The sequence below is a fragment of the Arachis ipaensis genome, chromosome B01, assembly GCF_000816755.2.
Source record: "Arachis ipaensis cultivar K30076 chromosome B01, Araip1.1, whole genome shotgun sequence".
In the NCBI taxonomy this organism is placed as follows: Eukaryota; Viridiplantae; Streptophyta; class Magnoliopsida; order Fabales; family Fabaceae; genus Arachis; species Arachis ipaensis.
Window position 1 is genome coordinate 128,133,887 of NC_029785.2, and position 5,937 is coordinate 128,139,823.

Here is a 5,937-nt window from a genome sequence, read left to right on the forward strand (position 1 = left end):
ACACAAAATTAATATCTAAACTTCAACTTGTTTTTTTTACTAGACAATGAGCACATCTATTATTTTCTTTATAAATTTGTACAAAAAAAGCACTCCAATCCTTCTTTTTTCACTCATTTACTTTTCTAATTATATTTGCATCTATTATTCTATTTTGCAAACAAGAGCATTAATACAGTTCTTTTAATTAGGTCCAATGTTTGTTATTGTTTTGGTCAATAGCCCAATCTTTCTTAAATCGGGCTTCGCCATCTCACTCAAGCCCAATTGTTGTTTCTACATATTTTCAACTAGTCTACGTCTAGGGTTTCGCCACTTCCTCCATAAACAAGAACAAAGAAAGCGCAGCAGAAGCAGAGAAGAAAGATGGTGAAGTTCTTGAAACCAAACAAAGCGGTTATCGTGCTGCAAAGCCGATACGCGGGTCGGAAGCTGTCATCATACGCACCTTCGACGATGGCACCCGCGACCGCCCCTACGGCCACTGCCTCGTCGCCGGGATCAAGAAGTACCCTTCGAAGGTTGTGAAGAGGGACTCCGCCAAGAAGACGGCGAAGAAGTCGCACGTCAAGGCGTTCGTTAAGATGGTTAACTACCAACACGTGATGCCCACGCGCTACATGCTTGACGTGGATTTGAAGGACGCCGTCACAGTCGAGTCTCTTCAGGCGAAGGACAAGAAGGTTGCGGCGCTTAAAGAGACCAAGAAGAGGCTCGAGGAGAGATTCAAGACTGGCAAAAATTGTTGGTTCTTTACCAAGCTCAGATTCTAAGCATTTCAAAAAAAAAAAATGGTGTTGTTTTCTATTTTACTCGTCTCTAAAAGTTTCTTAGTATTAGTTTTGGGGATTTTTGTGTTGTGAGCTTATTCGGGATCTGTTTAGATTTTAATAGTTTCATTTCTTATATTATGTTTTCCAAAGGATGCGTTTCATCAAATTCTACATTTTGGGTCATATGCCAGTAGATAACTGTTGAGTTAAGAAATTAACCAAATTAATTAGTGATGACAAACATTATTTTTGGGTAAAATAAATAATTAGTGTTGATTAATTATAATTACTTATTACTAATTATTTATTATTGCAGGCCAGAATTCAACAGCCCAAATGGAATGAAAAGCAACTAGCAAGGATGGTGGGCTGAAAGCAAAATTGAGAACCCAAGGAAAGGCAAAAAGCCAAAGAAATCAAAACGGGCTGAACTTGAGAAGAACCCGATCCAAGCCCGAATTGAATTTCAATTCCCTCTCACTTGCTTTCACCAAATCAACGTTCCTTTCTTCTCTGTCTCAGTCAAATCAGAAAATCAGAAAAGTGAGAAAGAGAGAAAGAGCTTCTTCCCTAAGCTAGTCACCAAAGAAGCAAGAGAGAGAAGGACTAAGCTTGAAACATAGAAATCTAATCAGAAAATCCAAACCAAATCAAGCTTAGGTTAAAGGTAACCCATTTCCTCTTGCATGCATCAGATCTTCTCTTCTTCCCAACTCTCTGCTCTATCCGTAATGGGATACAAAGGAAAGATGGTTTCTGTTCTTCTCTGCTGTGTATCCACGGTCTTAAACATGACTTGGGGACTAAGTTGGTTTTCAAGGGCTAAGATCAAGTTGACCATGGGAAGATTTCTATGGTTGCTGCTATATGACTTTCGGTCAAGATGAGGAAGTCAGAAGGAGAGTTTCTGCTCTGGGGATTAAGGAGAAAAAGTGTATCTGTGGGTTGGTGAAGCTCAAGGCTCAAGGTGTTGACCTTGGAAGAAGAACCCAGCAACATGCAAGGAGATAAAAGAAGACTTTCTGCTCATTCAGAAGCAAGGAGAGAAAACCAGTGAATAGAGGTTTTGTTCTGAGAGAGCTCTTTGAAGAAGTTCAACTAACTGGACAGTGTAACCTAATCAAAGGTGCATTCCGCCAGTATGAAGAACTGAATCAGAGGCTTGCCAATCTGGTTTTTCGCATAGCACAGTGTAATTTACTTTTCTAAGTTTATCTTTCTGTAATTTCTTGTGAGAAAAGGCACTGTGAGAAAGCTTAAGAAAAAGCCATGAGTGGAAAAAGGTTGAGAGAAACACTTGAGAGAAAAGCCTAGAGTTATTTTCTGATTTCTTTAGGTTGGTTAAGTGTCTTGTATCTTGTACCTGTAAGGTATCCCTTTCTTAGTTGGGTTAGCACTAAGAGTGAATAGTTAAGTATTAGCATAGCCAATGTCAAGTTAGGTTAGAACTTGAGTGTGAAAGGATTGGGTCAATCCTGTGAAATTGGTATATGTGATATTGTTAACTATAGTGAAAATTCTTTCGCTGTTGTGGAGGAGACTGGACGTAGGTTGCATAGCACAAGGCAACCGAACCAGGATACATGCTGGTGTTAGCTTTTCTCTTCTCTGCTGTATTCTGTTTTCTGATATTCATGAGACAAAAATAAATTATCTCATAAATTTCCGCTGCTTAGTTTAAACAAAATTAGAATTGTAATTTTGTTTAAAAGGGTCATAACAGCAACAAAAAGGAAGGCATAGATTCAACCCCCCTTCTCTAAGCCTACCACAACCTTCAATTGGTATCAGGAGCTAAGGTCTCAAGAATCAAGCTTAACCGCTTGGAGCAAAGATCCAATGGCGAACAACTTGGGGATCACCACAGTTGCCTACACCCTCACTGATGGCCAGTCAAACAACCGGCCACCTTTCTTCAACGGGAAGAACTACTCCTAATGGAAAGAAAGGATAAGGATTTTCATCCAATCCATTGACTACAACTTATGGAAGATTGTTGTGAGCGGTCCCAAGATCCCAACAAAAACAAGCGCTGATGGAGTGGTGACTCCAAAAGAAGAAGCTGAATGGAATGAAGATGATAAGAAGAAGATAGAGCTGAATGCTAAAGCAATCAACCTTCTTCATTGTGCTATCAGCTTTGAAGAGTACCAGAAGGTGTCTAGATGCAAGACAGCCAAAGAAATCTGGGAAAAACTCCAAGTTACACATGAAGGCACTAAACATGTCAAAGAAATGAGGATAGATATGCTGCGAAAAGAGTACAAGATGTTTATCATAAAGGATGGAGAAAGCATTGATGAAGCGTTTGAGAGATTCTCAATCATAATCAACAACCTTGATGCTATGGGTACAAACTATGCAGAACAAACCTTGGTGAGAAAACTCCTTAGAAGCCTCACAAAAGATGGGAAAACACTGCCACTGTCCTAACCGAGAGTAACAACATAAGTCCCATAACCTATGATGAGCTGAGAGGAAAACTCCTTGCCTATGAAGCCACACACACAAACACAGACTCAAAGAAAAAGGGAATAGCCCTCAAGTCACAAATAGAACCGAAAGAGAGTGAGTCTAGTAATGGTATTTCAGATGATGAGCTTTTGTTTTTTGCTAGGAGATTCAGAAGGATGATGAAGAACAAGGGCAAATACAAGGGTTCAGCACAAGATCAACTTGAGCAAAGTGATGTGCCATCATTGCAAGGAGGCTGGACACTTCAAGCTAAACTGTCCAAAGCTAAAAAAGGAGGACAAAGGAAAGAAGGAAAGGAAAAGAGTACTCATGGCAGCTTGGGAGGATCTTGAGAATGACTCAAATGAAGAAGAAGAATCTGAAGGAGATGACAAAGATTGCTTCATGGCTGGAAACAACAATCTTGATGAGGTAAATTATTATGATTTGACCATTGAGGACTTACATGCTATTATTGATGATCTCACTTTAAATTTCTCAAAATTGCTTGACAAGTACAATGAATGCAGATCTGAAAGAGATGTGTTAAGAGCTGAAAATGATTTTTTAAAAGAAAAAGTGAAGGAAACTGAATGTGCTTTGGACATCATTGAAGAAAACAGATTTCTAAAATCTGAACTTGAAAAATTAAAATGAAAGCACATTGTGGATCCTTCTCATGAGTTAATTGCTGAAAATGAAAGATTAAATGATATGATTAAAAGGCTGTATGGTGACTTAGCAAAATTTGCTCAAGGTTCTAGTAACTTGGACAAATTACTTGCAAGTTAAAGACCATTGTTTGAAAAATCTGGTTTAGGCTACATAGCCAAGGAAGATGCAGTTTCCAACACTTCCTCTATAAAATTTGTGACTTCTTCATCAAATACCAAATCCATACCAAACAGATCGGGTATTGGATATATTTCAACTTTTGAAGAAAAATTTGATGAAGTATACACAAGTGAAACTGAGCCTTCACCAAGAACTGATCCGAGTTCAAACTGGCCAGGTTTGGGTTACATTTCAAAAAATGAGGCTGTTTTCAAGAAACCACCATGTTACAACAAAACCTCATATTCGAAAGGTAAAAATGTTCAAAGAAATTATGGTGAAAATGCTTTTTCAAAGAGGAATAACTTTAATAAAAATCAGTTTGTCAAAAGAAAAGCATCTCCTCCAAAAACCAGAAAATTTCAACACTTTAATTATTTCAAGCAATATAACTCACCTCAATTTCAGCAACATACATCAGAAAATCATTGTGTCAATTGCAAGAAATTTGATCACTCATATGCATAATATTTCATTGAAAAGAGAGTTATAGGAAACAAAGTTTACAATGTTGTTGGTGATTTCAATGCACTTAGGCAACCAAGATGGATTAACTTCAAAGGATCCAAATTAATTTGGATACCTAAGGCTAATTGAAACTCTTCATGCAGATTTGCCTAGCATCCAAGAACAAAAAGGACATGTGGTACATGGATAGTGGATGTTCAAGGCACATGACTGGAAGGTCAACTTACTTCATCAAACTAAATAAGTATGATGGAGGTTTTGTGACCTTTGGAGATGATGGTAAAGGTAAAATCATTGCTGTTGGAAAAGTAGGTAATGAACAATCTACTTTCATTGATGATGTACTTTTGGTATATGGTTTGAAGCACAATCTTTTGAGTATAAGTCAGCTGTGTGACTTAGGATATTTAGTAATTTTCAAAAGAGTTGAATGCTGTGTTGTTAATGAAAGAACAAATGAAGTGAGTTTGTTGCCAAGCGTTTTAATAATATATATGGACTTACTCTTGATGAACTAAAGGATCAAAATGTAGCTTGTCTTCACTTTAAAGAATCTGAAAAGTGGTTATGGCACAAGAGATTGGGCCATGCAAGTATGTTTCAAATAAACAAACTTGTAAAGAAAGAATTAGTAAGAGGTCTTCCTTTGATAAAGTTTGACAAAGACATCACTTGTGATGCTTGCCAAATGGAAAAATAAACCAAAAGTTCTTTTAAACCAAAGGAAGACATCTCTACTAAAAGACCACTTGAGTTGCTACACATTTATTTATTTGGTCCAACAAGAACTTAAAGCCTAGGTGGTAAACATTATGGGTTAGTAATTGTGGATGACTATACTAGGTTTGGTTGGGTTTTATTTCTTGCACACAAAAATGAAGCCTTTTCGGCCTTTGAACCTTTTTGCAAGAAAATTCAAAATAAAAAGGATTTAAAAATCTCTTCTATAAGAAGTGATCATGGAACTGAATTTGAAAATAATTTATTTGAATCCTTTTGGGAGGAATTTGGAATATCTCACAACTTCTCTTGTCCAAGAACACCACAACAAAATGGTGTTGTGGAAAGAAGAAATAGAAGCATACAAGAAATGACAAGAGCTATGCTTTGTGAGAGTAATGTTCCAAAATTCCTTTGGGCTGAAGCGGTTAACACGGCTTGCCACATTTTGAATAGAATAATCATAAGGAAATTTTTGAAGAAAACCCCTTATGAACTTCGGAAAGGCTACCCACCAAACTTAGATTACTTACACATCTTTGGATGCAAATGTTTTGTTTTGAATAACAAAGAGAATTTGAGTAAGTTTGATCCAAAGGCGTATGAGTGTTTGTTTGTAGGATATTCCATAACTAGTAAAGCCTATAGGGTTTATCATCAAGATGCTAGGATTATTGAAGAGTCCATA

General features: G+C 37.2%; 1 pseudogene; it reads left to right on the forward strand.

Annotated features, from left to right (window-relative positions):
* On the forward strand, positions 273-906 carry LOC107619906 (annotated as a pseudogene).